We start from the raw sequence: 18,813 nt of genomic DNA on the forward strand, positions 1-18,813 counted from the left end.
CATGTAAAACTTAAAGGTCCATGCCCTGCTTTTTGAATACATTGACTCCTGGCCTCTGTTTTGCCAAGGACCTACTTTAAGGGTGACTTATATGTATTAAAAGGGAAGGTTTGGGCCTAGCAAAGGGGTTACTTTGCCAGGTTGACATGGCAGTGTAAAAATGTGTAAAAATGCACATGCAGATCTGCAAAGGCCTGTGACATTGTTAAAGGACTACTTAAGTGTGTGACATAATCAGTGATGTAGGCCCACAAGAAGCATTTAATTTACAGTCAATGCACACAAGTAGTGCACTTTACTAGGGACTTAGAAGCAAATTAAATATGCCAATTGGGGATGAGCCAATATTACCGCGTTTAGGGGAATGAACACAGGCACTTTAGCACTGGTCAGCAGTGGTAAAGTGCATACATAGAGTCCTAAAGTCAACAAAAACAAGGTCAGAAAAGTGTAGGAGGTAGGCAAAACGTTGGGGGGAATGACACCCTAAGGTGTCAGGTCTAACACCTCCCTTGTCAAATATAAAAGCTGTATATGGCATTCAAGAAGTCAAACGTAAAAAAATGTAGTTTAGTAAGTTGGTAGGGGAAAGAAAAGAAGATCTTGCTGGTAAGATTTTCAATCAGTCCAGTAATCTTCTGATATCACACTGAGATCGCCTACTGTACTAAGTTAAACGAGGTGCTAAACTTGAGGAAAAAACGAAAGCAAAAGTCCAGTCCTGTCCAATAGAACAAAAACGGAGCTTTGAGGTCAACGACTATTTGGTTCGCCTATCTGGCAGCTATTCTACGGGCATTATTAAGAAGGGGGAACGGGCAGCATCGTGCTAGTCTTGAGCAAAAACTGAAAACAGTCTCATCGACGTGCTGTTTCTGAAGGCTTACCATGGACATCTTAGCATCTTAGTAGAGTTTCTTTCTTGTTGGGCATCCCAAATTCTCACTTGGTGTTGCTCATAAGATAACACTAGAGTCCTAACTTTAAGCCAACACACACCTTAGCCTTCAAACTAAGGCCCACATTTATACTTTTTTAGCGCCGCATTTGCGCCGCTTTTTCATGCAGAAGCGGCGCTAAAAAACTATAAATATAGGCCTAAATGGCTTGTGTTTTGCTCCAGTTAATCTATTAAAATATCCTGTGCATCTAGGAAGTTTTACAGTATTGTTGGTAATACAAAAACACAAAAAAGAAGATAGGAGTTAAAGAAAAAATGTGTCTAGAACACACCGTGCTACTTTTCATGACAAATTTGGAATGTGCAGGAAACCTGTTTTCCTAATATAAACAAAAATACTATCAAAATTAAGGTGCCGATTAAACCGACTATGTATACGCTATATAATACTTGGTGACACAGCTTGAAGTTGCAATACTTTAATGAAAATATATATTAAAAAATAATAAAAAAAGATTAAGATGCAAAACTATGATGGATAATGTTAAACTATTCGAAATGTACACTTTCTTTCAAAGTGTATTCCATTAGTGACCCTGTTAATCAGCTTTAATTGTGGAGTGTATACGTTTCTGATTTCATTTGCACAGAAATAGCCATATGTTGTTTAATGTAGTGAAGATATCTATATGGGATGATCTTAAATGATCTTAACCTGGTGTCATTTGAATGTGTTTTCGCTTATCTCTTAAGGAAAGGTGTTCTATTAGTCTGTGCACAGTTGGTGCTTTTGCTTTTGCAGTTGCAATTTGGAAGACAGTGCAGACAATGAACAGATAATTGACTCTTTAAAAAGAACGAGTTCTTGCTACTAAATGACAATCACTCTGTGAGATAGGAGTGTAGCAATTTGAAAAAGGGATGGCGTCAGATGTAATTCAAAGTTCATCACGATTATGTTGCATTAGCCTAAACACACTAGTTTTTGGGCAATTTTACGTACTGTTGTTGGCGAGTTAATTCAGTTCCAAAGCTAAAGCTATCCTTTCCAGCAAAAAAGAGAGAAGGCAAATTATCTCCAATTAATGTTATTTTAAAAAGCACTGGCTTTTATTCATGAAAACTCAGTGATGGAAGGGTGTTAATCTGCCGATGTGGGTCAGCAGTTTTGAAATAAAAAGGCCGTATGTCATTGAAGTTATAACTCCTTTATCAACCCCAGTAGCGAATAGTATAGATGCAGTTATAGAAGTTGCCGGCTCGCTGCGCAGTCCACTCCAAACTCCCAACATCCCGAACCTAAGATCCCCCGTTACATTCTAAATTCTATTGGCTACGTTTACATGTTCTAATGCTTGAATATTCTAAAGCTAACCTCATTACCACAAGCAAGAAAAAACAGTAATCTGTGCAACACAAGACTGTTGATGATGACGATCATGAGGTAACACAATCACCTGCATTTCTGCGAACGAGGGGTGAGAATATTCAAGAACAACCGCATAAAAAAATGATTCCACAGGTACCAGTTACACCCGTATAGATGGTTAAAATCAAGAGAACTGATTCACAGACTATTCGAACATGTAAATCTAATTTACATGTAGAAACAGCCTTTTCACAACTGCAAATCACCCCGTAATTTACAAAAAATTGTCTTTGCATTAATCTTGGTTCAGAAAAGCTCTCTGCGTGGTAATGAACATGCACCCTTGCCCTGATTGCCCAAATGTATTGATTTCTGGATTCCTAATGCTTATTTTTGTTGTCATAGGCAAATGTGGATCATGACTGTATGGCATGATAATAGGCCTTTCTTGCGAATTGTGGTTCTGTTGAAAGTGGGATGTGCCCAGAGCCTGACCTTCATAGCGGTGAGAGGCTACTGCCTTCAACAGCAGTTGAGCAGCACACACACTGTGGTGGTAGCATACAGCACAGTGATCAGTAGGGGTGAACAGGTCCCTTTTCACCAGTGTCACTAAAATAAGGCCTAAAGGCTCACTCATTTTAAAATTCTCCTGCTGTGTACTTAACTCACACTAGGCCTACAATGGTTTGGTGTGTAGTGTTGTGCAGCACAAGTGGTGTATCTGCAATGGGTGTATGTGTGTCTAGGAAGGGTACAATACAGGCATAATGCAGAACTATGCAGTGGGTGCATGTGCTAAATGCATGTGTGCCTATGAGTGGTACAGTACATGATAGGTATAGTGCTGGGCACTGCATGCAGATTAAATGCATGTGCTGTGTGTGTGTACCTGTGAGTGGTGCATTACAAGAAGGGTGCAGTGGTGGGTGCAGGTTAAATGCATGTGCTGGATGTATGCGTGACAGTGACTGGTACAGTAGATGAAGGATACAGTACCCTGGGTGTATACTAAATGTATGTAAACTGACTGTATGTGTGCCTGAGAGGTACAGTAAAGGAAGGATACAGTGCTGTGCAGTGTGCATTATGAGATAGAGGAGAGCTTTGGAAAAAGGTGAGGTCCAATGGAGTGCCCTGTCAAATGGACTCGCATTGTGAGGTGCGAGGAAAAGCCTGCGCACTGATCGGTCGGTGACCCTTGTAAGCCAGAAGAGGGCTACTATCAACTTAACTGCGTGCATCATTGCACCAATTGGACCGGAGCCTGTGCGTAGTGAGGAGCTGCAACCCCATGTGCAAAGAGGGTCCATCCCGTAGCATGGGGATTGCCATACTATGGAGGCCATAGCCCTTGATGCAAGGTGAGCCATAACCTTTTAGAGAGGAGGGGCCACAGCAAGAAGATTGCTGTACAGTAAGTCTGTAGATCTTGAGCTGGGGCGAGCCAGGAATCTGAATACCAGGAAGGGTCACTGCTGAGGACATCACTCTAAAGAAAAGTCAAAATGCCATGCACCAAGAAGATGCAGCAACCCTTTATTCCAGAAGGGGTCATTGGAAGCAACAAGACATGATCTACCACCACTTCTGGAAAATTGGGGCCATGATGGGAACACCAGCTATATCACCAAAGCAAGGGACATGCTTCAGGAACATTGCATCAGCCCCCACCCCACACTGTGGGATGGATTTGACACTTAACCTGCAAGGAGGAGCCATAAAGATCCATTGGTTGATCTGGCGGCATGAATTCCTATGCAAGTATCCTGTGCAAGTAACCTGGGTTGCATGTGTCAAAACTCAACGGATTCATCTTCTGCCCGCAGATGGGGTGAACTCAGGAACTCTAGATGCTCCAAGCTTTCAGGTGCAGGTAAGACTGATTTTGGACTTGTCGGCCCAGGGTCAACTTACTTGCTAGTTAGTGCTGCAGTGCTGGAACACTGTTGACTTACAATAGAGGCAGGGTGGAGTCATGAGACTCAGAATACTAGTGGGGCTTGCCCTGGGTATTGTCTATAGTGATTGGGGAACAAACTCTATTGCTAGGAACAAAGTGGGAGTGCAACCCAGGGGACCACCTAAAGAAATACTGGATCCCATACATCAAATGGACTATGTAATTTCTTGTGAATGTCGTATTTTTCCTTTGGCTTGATAGGGGTAAAAATAAAAGACTTCTCTTTTTTCATTAGAGCCAGTACTTGTCTGGACAATGATTTATTGCTACTGCTGTGCACATTTTGAGTTGTGAGCCTGTGTTCCATATCCCTCTATCTATCCACCCCCACCAAAAAGGAGCCTTATACTGCTCAACCACGTTACTATTGAGCGTCAAGTGCAGAGGGTGCTTTGTCTAGTTGCTCAGGATCAATAGTAGTCCGGGCCCCGGGATGTCAGGGGTAAACCAGGGTTGGAGCCAGTAGTGCCTGCTTGCTGTGTGTCCCTCTGAAAGCAGTTCTCAAAACTCGTACATGGAGTTACTCACATGAAGATTTTCATTAGGATTAATCTATTGTGGTTGGTGAGGGGGTATTCAATGGTGGGAATATATGGGCAGTTTGGGAATCTAAATGCTTGTTGCTTTTGACAAACTAAGGGCCAGATGTATCAAAAAACCAAATTGCATTTCTTAAATAGCGAATTTTAAGAAATCGCTTATTTAGAAATGCAAAATGTTATGTATGAATTTTGCGATTCGGTAATAGCGATTTCTTAAAATTCGCAAATGCTATTACCAAATCGCAAATAGAGAATCTGACCCCATTTGCACCAATGGGCCTGTTGCAAATGTTTTTGCATTTCCCAAATTGCAAATTCCAGTTAGGAATTCGCAATTTAGAAAATGCATATCCCTGTGTCCTGGGGGCCTAAGGTCCCCCCTGCTGCACCCCAAAAATATTTTTACGGACATGTGAAGCACACACATGCCTTAGGGGCATGTGTGCGCTACATGTCAATTTTAAAAATGCATTTAGAATGCATTTTTTAAATTTGCACATGGTTACCACCAAACTTTAGTTTGTGGTAATTGCATTTCCTAAATGCCCAATTCGCATTTCGGAAATGCTTGATACGTGTGCTTTGGAAATCGCAAATAGGAATTCTCTATTTGCAATTTCCAATTTAGAGAATCACAATTTGGAATTCTCTAAATGGGGTCGCAATTTTAAGGAATCGCTATTTTAAAATTGCACAGCGAATGCCTTTCATACATTGCGAAAGGCATTTTTGCATTCGCAAACGGCCGAATTTTGCAATTTGCACCGTTTGCGAATGCAAAATAGCTTGATACATCTGGCCCAAAATTCGGATCCATTCCTACCCAGCGAATGGCTAGAGAATCTGGAGTTTTGCCTAACACAAAAACTGTGAAGTTCACATTCATGGCATTTAGTTATTTTTTAGTACTTTAATTAATTGCCAAATTAAGGGCCTTATTTATTAGAAAGTGTCACATCAGCTGTGATGCACCACTTTTCTTGCACCCCCTGGTGCAATGAAATCTCGTAAATTTCACTACACCATTTTTCTGGGTCTCCTAATGGGGGACCCCCCCCCTTGCAGTCAGTACACCTGGCGAAGTCATAATGTGGCGCAAGGTGTTACTTTGTAAATCTGGCATGGGGAAAAACCCTTCTTGACGCCGACTTAGCGTAAAAAAAAATGATACTAGGAAGGCGCAAGGAGGCGCTAAGGGATTGTAAATATGCCCCTTACATTGTTAGCATGTATGACAGAACAATGGTTAGTTTTATAAATGCTGTCCAACAATGCATCAGTATTGACAGCATCAAAAACCCCCAAGGAACCTTGGGTTTTTGGGGCAGCCACCTTCCTTCAAGATTCTTGGCAGGATGGGATGGAACATGTAATGGGGAGGTTAGTTACAGGAACAAACCCCTGCACTTATCTAACTTATAACAGAAATGGTAGAGAGAAATGTAGAACCGTTGACACCAGAAGCACACACAGAAGGACAGTCATAAACCAAAACAGGACTGAAATGTGGATTCGAAATTGATGCAGGCCTTCTCATAGCCTGAGTGGTTCCTGTTACCAAAGGAGATACCCTGAGCCTAGGACCAATCTCAATAGATTTTTCAAGGTTGTGGAAAGGGAGGAATGTCATTTTAAATGGCCGTCTCATGGTTCAAATGTCTAAGATAATCTTCCTTTATCTTTGAAATCTCCCAGAGTATTGTGTCCTGAAAATATTCTACAGTAAATTTAAACCAACGTTCTGCAAAAGAAGGATGAACTGTGTGTGGGAACTTCCTTGCATGGGCTTAAGCCCCATCATCAATTTCTAACAAATGGCTACTATAAGAAAATCTCCCTCCATTGAAATTTAGAATGCACTTCAACTTGAAAGAAAACAACAAGAAGGGAAAACCTGCAAGTGTCTACCTGGGAGATCTCGGAGGGTTGGGAATCTGCGTCCTTATACACACCACTTCTTAAGAATCAAATCAGCTGGCCACATGTAGTGCCAAACACATAAATAACAAACAAGGGTATCTCTGCAGGCAATTCATATGCCCAGTAAGTCACTTTGTTTGGGCGCTGGATCTAATGAGTGAGTTAGCCTGTCAACCACTAGCATGTATGCCTTGGTAACCTAGAAGCAATCTCTGCCAGTCTAATAGCTTTGAAGTGACATGAGGAAGATATTTGGCCTATTTTGTGGCCCATCATGTACCAGGGAAAAGTAGTGAAATAACCCATTAAAGGTGAAACTTTTTGTTTTCCCCACTCCAAGAACTTCCCAAGAAAGAGAGCTTTTGCTGGACCTTGCACATAATTTATCTGGCCACCAAAGCCATGCCAAAATGCAGCTCACAAAGTTGCTCTGAGGCTTATTTTGATATCTAGAAAACTATCAGTGGGAGAAGGTGCTTACCATATCTCCATGGCAAAACTACCTTGGTAGCTACAGATTTCAGATTGGCTCAGCTAAGATCCTTTGGTACCATAATTGAAAGTATGAACAGGACCCCAAATTTAGCATATTCAACTTAGTGGATCCCTTCCCACTCACAGCACACAACTCTATTCTCTGTAGGGTTATGATTTCCATTCACAAATGGGAATCATTTTGAACTTTGCGGATGACCCGCTAGGTGGCTGCATCTATGGAGGTCTGCACCTACACCAACCCTGCAGAGGGCAGTCCACCACACTTATAGATTCCTGTCTGCCAGGAGGGGTTTGTTTTGCTGAAGTACCCCACAGTGTATGCACTGTGGCTAGAACTGAATATGTAGAGACTGCCATGTTGTGTTTGCTGCCTGCTTGGAATTCTATTATGGTTTTCAGAAATATAACACCAAATTGGGGGTTTGTTTATGAAAAACAAAACAATGGAGGAAACACACAGGTGGTTTTCTCCCTGCTTGAGATTGCTACGCTTCACAGCTAGGCAGAATCTGCACTGGGAAGCCCACTTTAAATAGAAGAGACTCCCCCAATTATCAAAGTATACAACCCTGTTGTGTATGGGCCAGTGTCATTGACTGACCACCAGTGTTGAGCCTCTACTGATATTTAATTATTATTACCCACACTTTTAACCCCTTCGCTGCCAGGCCTTTTCCCCCTCCTGTGCCGAGCCTTTTTTGAGCTATTTGGGGCAGTTCGCGCTTAGGCCCTCATAACTTTTTGTTCACATAAGCTACCCACACCAAATTTGCGTCCTTTTTTTCCAACATCCTAGGGATTCTAGAGGTACCCAGACTTTGTGGGTTCCCTAGAAGGAGGCCAAGAAATTAGCCAAAATACAGTGAAAATTTCGTTTTTTTCCAAAAAATGGGAAAAAGGGGCTGCAGAAGAAGGCTTGTGGTTTTTTCCCTGAAAAGGGCATCAACAAAGGGTTTGCGGTGCTAAAATCACCAGCTTCCCAACCGCAACATTTCTGAAAAGTAGACAAAATTCTGAATTCAGCAAGGGGTAATTTGTGTATATCCTACAAGGGTTTCCTACAGAAAATAACAACTGAAAAAGAAAAATATTGAAATTGAGGTGAAAAAAACATCAATTTTTCTCTACGTTTTACTCTGTAACTTTTTCCTGCAATGTCAGGTTTTCAAAAGCAATATACCGTTACGTCTGCTGGACTCCTCTGGTTGCGGGGATATATAGGGCTTGTAGGTTCATCAAGAACTCTAGGTACCCAGAGCCAATAAATGACCTGTACCCTGCAGTGGGTTTTCATTCCATACCGGGTATACAGCAATTAATTTGCTGAGATATAAAGAGTAAAAAATAGCTATCAAGAAAACCTTTGTATTTCCAAAATGGGCACAAGATAAGGTGTTGAGAAGCAGTGGTTATTTGCACATCTCTGAATTCCGGGGTGCCCATACTACCATGTGAATTACAGGGCATTTCTCAAATAGACGTCTTTTGTAGAGAAAGACAAGGGGTAATAACACTTGTTTTGCTATTCTATGTTCCCCCAAGTCTCCCGATAAAAATTATACCTCACTTGTGTGGGTAGACCTAGCGCCCGGGACAGGATATGCCCCAAAACACAATGTGGACACATCACAGAAAACAGAGCTGTTTTTTGCAAAGTGCCTACCTGTAGATTTTGGCCTCTAGCTCAGCCGGCACCTAGGGAAACCTACCAAACCTGTGCATTTTTTAAAACTAGAGACCTAGGGGAATCCAAGATGGGGTGACTTGTGGGGCTCTGACCAGGTTCTATTACCCAGAATCCTTTGCAAACCTCAAAATTTGGCAAAAAAAACACATTTTCCTCACATTTCGGTGACAGAAAGTTCTGGAATCTGAGAGGAGCCACGAATTTCCTTCCACCCAGCGTTCCCCCAAGTCTCCCGATAAAAATGATACCTCACTGTGTGGGTAGTCCTAGCGCCCGCGACAGGAAATGTCCCAAACCCCAAAGTGGGCACATCCCATTTTTTGACAGAAAACAGAGCTGTTTTTTGCAAAGTGCCTACCTGTAGATTTTGGCCTCTAGCTCAACCGGCACCTAGGGAAACCTACCAAACCTGTGCTTTTTTGAAAACTAGAGACCTAGGGGAATCCAAGATGGGGTGACTTGTGGGGCTCTGACCAGGTTCTGTTACCCAGAATCCTTTGCAAACCTCAAAATTTGGCTAAAAAAACATATTTTCCTCACATTTCGGTGACAGAAAGTTCTGGATCCTGAGAGGAGCCACAAATTTCCTTCCACCCAGGGTTCCCCTAAGTCTCCCCATAAAAATGGTACCTCACTTGTGTGGGTAGGCCTAGCGCCCGCGACAGGAAATGTCCCAAAACACAAAGTGGGCACATCCCATTTTTTGACAAAAAACAGAGCTGTTTTTTGCAAAGTGCCTACCTGTAGATTTTGGCCTCTAGCTCAGCCGGCACCTAGGGAAATCTACCAAACCTGTGCATGTTTGAAAACTAGAGACCTAGGGGAATCCAAGATGGGGTGACTTGTGGGGCTCTGACCAGGTTCTGTTACCCAGAATCCTCTGCAAACCTCAACATTTGGTTAAAAAAACACATTTTCCTCACATTTCGGTGACAGAAAGTTCTGGAATATGAGAGGAGCCACAAATTTCCTTCCACCCAGCGTTCCCCCAAGTCTCCCGATAGAAATGATACCTCACTTGTCTGGGTAGTCCTAGCGCCCGCGACAGGAAATGTCCCAAAACACAAAGTGGGCACATCCCATTTTTTGACAGAAAACAGAGCTGTTTTTTGCAAAGTGCCTACCTGTAGATTTTGGCCTCTAGCTCAGCCGGCACCTAGGGAAACCTACCAAACCTGTGCATTTTTGAAAACTAGAGACCTAGGGGAATCCAAGATGGGGTGACTTGTGGGGCTCTGACCAGGTTCTGTTACCCAGAATCCTTTGCAAACCTCAAAATTTGGCTGAAAAAACATATTTTCCTCACATTTCGGTGACAGAAAGTTCTGAATCCTGAGAAGAGCCACAAATTTTCTTCCACCCAGCATTCCCCCAAGTCTCCCGATAAAAATGGTACCTCACTTGTGTGGGTAGGCCTAGCGCCCGCGACAGGATATGCCCCAAAACACAACGTGGACACATCACAGAAAACAGAGCTGTTTTTTGCAAAGTGCCTACCTGTAGATTTTGGCCTCTAGCTCAGCCGGCACCTAAAGAAACCTACCAAACCTGTGCATTTTTGAAAACTAGAGACCCAGGGGAATCCAAGATGGGGTGACTTGTGGGGCTCTGACCAGGTTCTGTTACCCAGAATCCTTTGCAAACCTCAAAATTTGGCTAAAAAAACACATTTTCCTCACATTTCGGTGACAGAAAGTTCTGGAATCTGGGAGGAGCCACAAATTTCCTTCCACCCAGCGTTCTCCCAAGTCTCCCGATGAAAATAATACCTCACCTGTGTGGGTAGTCCTAGCGCCCATGACAGGAAATGGCCCAAAACAGAACGTGGACACATCTCATTTTTTCATAGAAAACAGTGCCTACCTGTGGATTTTGGCCTCTAGCTCAGCCGGCACCTGGGGAAACCTAGCAAACCAGCACATTTTTAAAAACTAGAATCCCAGGGGAATCCAAGATGGGGTGACATGTGGGGCTCTGACCGGGTTCTGTTACCCAGAATCCTTTGCAAACCTCAAAATTTGGCTAAAAAAACACGTTTTCCTCAACTTTCGGTGACAGAAAGTTCTGGAATCTGAGAGGAGCCACAAATTTCCTTCGACCCAGCGTTCCCCCAAGTCTCCTGATAAAAATGATACCTCACTTGTGTGGTTAGGCCTAGCCTTGCCTAATGGGTCGGTCCCCATCTCTAAAAAAAAAAAAAAAAAAAAAAAAACACAAAAAAAAAATTGCCCTGGCGCCTAGAGGTTTCTTCCCCCCCGGGGGCAGATCGCCCTAATACCAATAGGCCGATCTGCCCCCAGGGGGGGCAGAAATGGCCTAAAATAAATTTGACCCCCCAACCCCCCCCCCCGGGAGCGACCCTTGCCTACCCCTGTGTGACATTGGCGCCAAAAAAAAAATCCCCGGTGCCTACTGGTTTATGCCCCATTGGGGGCAGATTGACCTAAAATCGGCCAATCTGCCCCCAAGGGGGGCAGATATGGTCTGAATACAATTTGCCCCCCAGGGGAGCGACCCTTGCCTAATGGGTCGCTCCCCATCTCTAAAAAAACAAAAACAAAAAAGAAAACACGAAAAAAAAAATTGCCCTGGCGCCTAGAGGTTTCTGCCCCCACCGGGGGCAGATCGGCCTAATACCAATAGGCCGATCTGCCCCCAGGGGGGGCAGAAATGGCCTAAAATAAATGTGCCCCCTCGCCCCCTCACCCCCAACCCCTCCCGGGAGCGACCCTTGCCTACGGGGTCGCTTCCCCTGTGTGACATTGGCGCCAAATAAAAAATCCCCGGTGCCTAGTGGTTTCTGCCCCCTTGGGGGCAGATTGACCTACAATCGGCCAATCTGCCCCCAAGGGGGGCAGAAATGGTCTGAATACAATTTGCCCCCCAGGGGAGCGACCCTTGCCCAATGGGTCGCTCCCCATCTCTAAAAAAACAAAAACAAAAACAAAAACAAAAAACACCAAAACAAATTTTGCCCTGGCGCCTAGAGGTTTCTTTCCCCCCTGGGGCAGATCGGCCTAATGCCAATAGGCCGATCTGCCCCCAGTGGGGCAGAAATGGCATAAAATAAATTTGCCCCCCAACGCCGCCCCGGGAGCGACCGTTGCCTACGGGGTCGCTCCCCCTGTGTGACATTGGCGCCAAAAAAAAAATCCCCGGTGCCTAGTGGTTTGTGCCCCCTTGGGGGCAGATTGACCTACAATCGGCCAATCAGCCCCCAAGGGGGGCAGAAATGGTCTAAATACAATTTGCCCCCCAGGGGAGCGACCCTTGCCTAATGGGTCGCTCCCCATCTCTAAAAAAACAAACAAAAAAAAATAAAAACACAAAAAAACAATTTGCCCTGGCGCCTAGAGGTTTCTGCCCACCCGGAGGCAGATCGGCCTAATAACAATAGACCGATCTGCCCCCGGGGGGGCAGAAATGGCCTAAAATAAATTGCCACCCACCCCCCCAACCCGCCCCGGGAGCGACCCTTGCCTACGGGGTCGCTCCCCCTGCGAGACATTGGAGGCAAAAAAAAAATCCCTGGTGCCTAGTGGTTTCTGCCCCCCCTGGGGGCAGATCGGCCTAATACCAATAGGCCGATCTGCACCCAGGGGGGGCAGAAATGGCCTAAAATAAATTTGCCCCCCCGGGGAGCGACCCTTGCCTACAAGATCGCTCCCCTTGCATGATGGCGCAAAAAAAAGATCCCTGGTGCCTAGTGGTTTCTGCCCTCCTTGGGGGCAGATTGACCTAAAATCGGCCGATCTGCCCCCAAAGCGGGCAGAAATGGCCTAAATACAATTTGCCCCTCCAGGGGAGCGACCCTTGTTCAAGGGGTCGCTCCCCATCTGTAAAACAAAAAAAACAAAAAATCCCTGGTGCCTAGTGGTTTCTGCCCCATCAGCCTAATCAAAATAGGCTGATCTACCCCCCAGGGGGGCATAAATGGCCTAAAATAATTCCCCCCCGCCCCCAGGGAGCGACCCTTGCCTAAGGGGTCGCTCCCCTTGCGTGAAATTCACGCAAAAAAAAAAAACTCCCTGGTGTCTAGTGGTTTCTGCCCCCCTTGGGGGCAGATTGGCCTCATCAAAGTAGGCCAATCTGCCCCCAAGGGAGGCAGAAATGGCCTAAATATAGTTTGCCCCCTAGGGGAGAGACCCTTGCCTAAGGGGTCGCTCCCCACCTAAAAAAAAAAAGAAAACATAACAAAAAGAGAAAAAAATAAAATGATCCCTGGTGCCTAGAGGTTTCTGCCCCCCCTGGGGGCAGATCGGCCTATTAATAGGCCGATCTGCCCCCAGGGGGCGCAGAAAAGGCCTTCCCAAAAAAATGCCCTCCCTGGGAGCGACCCTTGCCCAAGGGGTCGCTCCCTTTTGTCAGTTTCAGAAAAAAAAAAAAAATCCCTGGTGTCTAGTGGGGTTTCAAAAGCCGGATTGCAAGTAATCCGGCTTTTGAAAACCTGGGAGAGACTTCAAAGGGAAGGAAATACATTTCCTTCCCTTTGAAGCCTCTCCGGGCCTCCCCCATGGGATTGAAAGAGAAATGCTGAGCATTTCTCTTTCAATCGCGCTGGAAGATGGGGGAGACCCTGTGACTAATCAGCACGCGCGCGCTGACGTCACAGGGGGGGGTGGGGGGGTCGGGGGTGGAAGGGGAAGGGCTTCCCCTTCCATCCCTGACTTGGGGGGGAACCCCACAGAGGGAGCGCTAGCGCTCCCTCTGGGCTCTGTGACCAGGACGTAATGGTTACGTCCTGGGCACAGCAGCACTGTGCCTCAGGACGTAACCATTACGTCCTGGGCACAGAACGGGTTAAACAAGGTGACAGAATTGCAAGACCAGTGATCAGTGGTGGTGGGACATATAGGGCCTGATTCTAACTTTGGAGGACGGTGTTAAACCGTCCCAAAAGTGGCGGATATACCACCTACCGTATTACAAGTTCCATAGGATATAATGGACTCGTAATACGGTAGGTGGTACATCCGCCACTTTTGGGACGGTTTAACACCGTCCTCCAAAGTTAGAATCAGGCCCATAGTTAGATAAGAGCTTCCATAAGAAAAGTGTTTTTGTTATGCTAATACCTTTGGCATGAATTGACTAATCTGTAAAACACTTTCCAAAATAACGTTTTTCCACCTCATCTCTTTCCAGGAAAGTTTTGCGCTGGCAAAGATCAAAGTTAAGTGTGTCCTTAAACATTGATGGCTCATATTGCCGTAGGAAAATTTGCTCTCCAATACAAATAAAACTACTGAATGGAATTACACCAAAATTATCAAAATGTTAGAACTTTCCTCAGAAAAAAATGTGTTTTGTGATTTGATGTCCATCTTTTCAGGCCTTTTTGACATACTTGCATTTAAAGAGGTGTTTGTGATGGTCATGAAGAGGTTAAAAAATTATGTATGTCTGAACGGTTGGTCCTGCAAGACTTCTGGAGCCCTCTGATTGGCCAAAGGAGCATTTTCCCCCATCAGCCATATTGGTGTCTGTTCTGGTAAAATGTTGAGGCCTACATTGTAGGACTCCAGTACTCTGTGGCCATGTCCTGTGTACAGTGGCAGGGTAGGTACACCCTCAACCCTTGGCACTTCTGTGGAGGTCCAGAAGGACCCCCTTAAGAGCTATAAGGTAAACACAACATTATTTCTACTGTGGGTACCACACTCCTTCTGCACGACCCAAGGTAGCCCTCCCATATGTACCACAGTACTCCTACAGAAGCTGCCATTCAAGCTTCACCATAAGGTACCTCGGAACCATGCAAGCTTCCTCAGGATAGCTTGCGTAGTACCACAGTACCACGGTGTGAAACTTGTACAGGTATACTGTTGGAGCACGGCAATACCCATAACAAATCCTGTAGGAGGCTGGCCTGGCTTATAGTGGGTACCTTGTGGTGCTTACACCTTGTGCTAGGTCCAGTTATCCCTTATTAGTAGATTAGAGGTGTTCTAGCAAGTTAGGCTGATAGAGGTAGCAATAGCAGAGCAGCTTAGGCTGAACTACGAGACATGCAAAGCTCCTACTATACCACTTATATCACTTACTACTATATCATAAGAAAACACAATACTCAGAGTTACTAAAAATAAAGGTACTTTATTTTAGTGACAATATGCCAAAAGTATCTCAGAGGATATACTCCCTTAGGAGGTAAGTAAAATACACAAAATATATACACACAACCAAAATCAGGTAAGTAAACAGTTAGAAAAGTAGAGCAAACACTGTAGAACACAATAGAATGCAATAGAAGAAAATAGGCCTAGGGGCAACACAAACCATATACTCCAAAAGTGGAATGCGAACCACAAATGGACTCCAGGACTAGTGTAGTGTCTAGAGGGACGTTGGGAGTGTAAGAAAACACTAAGGGTGTCCAAGATACCCCACCCCAAGACCCTGAAAAGTAGGAGTAAAGTTACCCTACTACCCCAGAAAGACAGTAAAGTCGATATAGGGGATTCTGCAAGGACAACAACTGACTGCAAAGCACTGAAGACGGATTCCGGGACCTGAGGACGTGCAAAGGAAGGGGACCAAGTCCAAGAGTCACACAAGTGTCCAGGGGGGGCAGGAGCCCACTAAACCCCGGATGAAGGTGCAAAAGGGCTGCCATGGGTGGAAGAAGCTGAAGATTCTGCAATGACTGAAGATGCCAGGAACTTCTCCTTTGGTCAGAAGATGTCCCATGGCATGCTGGAGGATGCAGAGTTGTTTCCATGCAGAAAGACCGCAAACCAGCCTTGCTAGCTGCAAGAGTTGCGGTTGAAGGTTTTGGGTGCTGCCAGGGCCCAGGAAGGACCAGGAGGTCGCCCCTTGGAGGAGGAGACAGAGGGGGTGTTCAGCAACATGGAGAGCCCACGCACAAGCTGGCAGCACCCGCAGAAGCACCTGAACAGGCATTCAGAAGATCTGAGCACGACAGTCGACTCAGCACAACAAAAGGGAGTCCCACAAAGTCGGAGTCCAACTCAGCGAGTTGGGCAATGCGGGACGGAGTGCTGGGGACCTGAGCTATGCTGTGCACGAAGGAAGTCTTTCAAAAGTGCACAGAAGCCCGAGCAGCTGCAGTTGACGCAGTACACAGGATTACTGTCTGGAGTGGGGAGGCAAGGACTTACCTCCACCAAATTTGGACAGAAGGGCCATTGGACTGTCGGGGATACTTGGATACAGCTCCTGTGTTCCAGTGACCACGCTTGTCAAGATGAGAGGGGACCTAGAGGACCAGTGATGCAGAAGTTTGGTGCCTGCGTTGGCAGGGGGAAGATTCCGTCGACCCACAGGAGATTTCTTCTTGGCTTCCAGTGCAGGGCAAAGGCAGACAGCCATCAGAGCATGCACCACCAGGAAACAGTTGAGAAAGCCGGCAAGATGAGGCGCTACAATGTTGCTGGTAGTCGTCTTGCTACTTTGTTGCAGTTTTGCAGGCGTCCTGGAGCAATCAGCGGTCGATACTTGGCAGAAGTCGAAGAGGGAAGTGCAGAGGAACTCTGGTGAGCTCTTGCATTCGTTATCTGGTGAGATACCCACAGGAAAGACCCTAAATAGTCCTCAAAGGAGGATTGGCTACAGAGAAAGGTAAGCACCTATCAGGAGGGGTCTCTGACATCACCTGCTGGCACTGGACACTCAGAGCTGTCCATTGTGCCCTCACACCTCTGCATCCAAGATGGCAGTGGTCTGGGACACACTGGAGGAGCTCTGGGCACCTCCCCTGGGAGGTGCTGTTCAGAGGAGTGGTCACTCCCCTTTCCTTTGTCCAGTTTTCATGCCATGGACATGCCATTTTCATGGACTGGAGGGATCCCTGAACCGGTGTAGACTTGCTTATGCAAGGAGGGCACCATCTGTGCTCTTCAAAGCATTTCCAGAGGACAGGAGAGGCTACTCCTCTCAGGCCCTTCACACCTATTTCCAAAGGGAGAGGGTGTAACACCCTCTCTCTGAAGAATTCCTTTGTTCTGCCTTCCTGTGACTGGGCTGCCCAGGCCCTAGGGGGGCAGAAACCTGTCTGAGGGTTGGCAGCAGCGGTAGCTGCAGTGAAAACCCTGGAAAGTTAGTTTGGCAGTACCCGGGCTCTATGCTGGAGACCCGGGGATGCATGGAATTGTCCCCCCATGATCCTAGACATGTTACATGGCCATGTTCGGAGTTACCATGGTGACGCTACATATAGGTGTTGACCTATATGTAGTGCACCCGTGTAATGGTGTCACTGCACTCACAAAGTCTGGGGAAATTGTCCTGAACAGCATGGGGGCACCTTGGCTAGTGCCAGAATGCCCTCACACTAAGTAACTTTGCACCTAATCTTCACTAAGTGACAGTTAGACATATAGATGACTTAGAAGTTACTTAAGTGCATTGAAAAATGGCTGTGAAATAACGTGCACATTATTTCACTCAGGCTGCAGTGGCAGTCCTGTGCAAGAATTGTCTGAGCTCCCTATGGGTGGCAAAAGAAATGCTGCAGCCCATAGGGATCTCCTGGAACCCCAAAACCCTGGGTACCTAGGTACCATATACTAGGGAATTATAAGGTTGTTCTGGTGTGCCAATCAGAATTGGTAAAATTAGTCACTAGCCTGCAGTGACAATTTTAAAAGCAGAGAGAGCATAAACACCGAGGTTCTGGTTAGCAGAGCCTCAGTGATACAGTTAGGCACCACACAGGGAACACATATAGGCCACAAACTCATGAGAACTGGGGTCCTGGCTAGCAGGATCCCAGCGACACATATCCAACATACTGACAACATAGGGTTTTCACTATGAGCACTGGGCCCTGGCTAGCAGGATCCCAGTGAGACAGTAAAAACACCCTGACATATACTCACAAACAGGCCAAAAGTGGGGGTAACAAGGCTAGAAAGAGGCTACCTTCCTACAAATCCTTTAAAAAAATAAAAACAATTATGGGTTTTGTGTCCCTGGGGCAATAGCATCTACAGTGGGTGGGTAATGCCAATCCCCACCTGCACATGGCTGAAGGTGTGAACATTCTGGATTGGCTGCCCGTGTGGTTTGTGGGTAGACCCATGCCCTGAGGCTAACCCTTGCAGTGCAGAGCCAAGGGCCATGGACAGAAGGGGTTTGGCTGCCGTGGTGGGGTTTGCTGCAAAGAATGTCTAAAGGCTGTCCACAACAGGTGTTGGCTGTCCATGAGAGGTTTCGAACGGTGCCGGGGGAGTTGGTTAAATAGAAAGGACCAAAACACTCAAACATTTCACTGAAAAAAGAACAAAAGTCAAAGTGATGTTATAGTTAGATTTAGTAATGGGATCTTCCTTTACATTTAAGAAACCCTAAAAATACACGGAAAAAAATTAAAAGGTTTCGGAGCTTGTCAATATGCTCAGACGCTTCGAGAATTTAACATGGAAAGATGTGAAAGATGGTTTCACTGAAAGCCATGCCCTCTCATTGTTCCACTTGCTACTTTTCCTTTCGTGCAACATGAAGCTTATCATTTACTAATATTAATAAAGTAGGAGCTGGTATGACCAACAGCTATTCACTCATTTGGATACAAATGCAATGCTCCAACAAGAGATTGTATACGCCAGAGAGTACATGTACTTCGCTATAATCGATTTATGGTACAAACATGGGCTATAAGCTTTTAGTGCACTTTTTTTTAGTGCTGTGTGTGCACACAGTATTTGTGCTACAAAAGACTATAGTTAATAAAATAGTGAAATCGTGTTTTTCATTTTTTTATTTTAAAAGTGTTTTTACGCCAAACCCCACAGAAATGTCAGCAACTTCTGGGGAGATTGGCTTACTTTCATAAATCATCAGCATGGCATACTCCTAGTCCATAAAGGTATATATTGTGGGTTGCGATAAATACATTATCCACATTTTCTCAATACCTATAAAGACAGAGGAAGATTTATTAAATGATTTTGTCATGTTTGCACCACGCAA

The sequence above is a fragment of the Pleurodeles waltl genome, chromosome 10 (genome assembly GCF_031143425.1).
Source record: "Pleurodeles waltl isolate 20211129_DDA chromosome 10, aPleWal1.hap1.20221129, whole genome shotgun sequence".
In the NCBI taxonomy this organism is placed as follows: Eukaryota; Metazoa; Chordata; class Amphibia; order Caudata; family Salamandridae; genus Pleurodeles; species Pleurodeles waltl.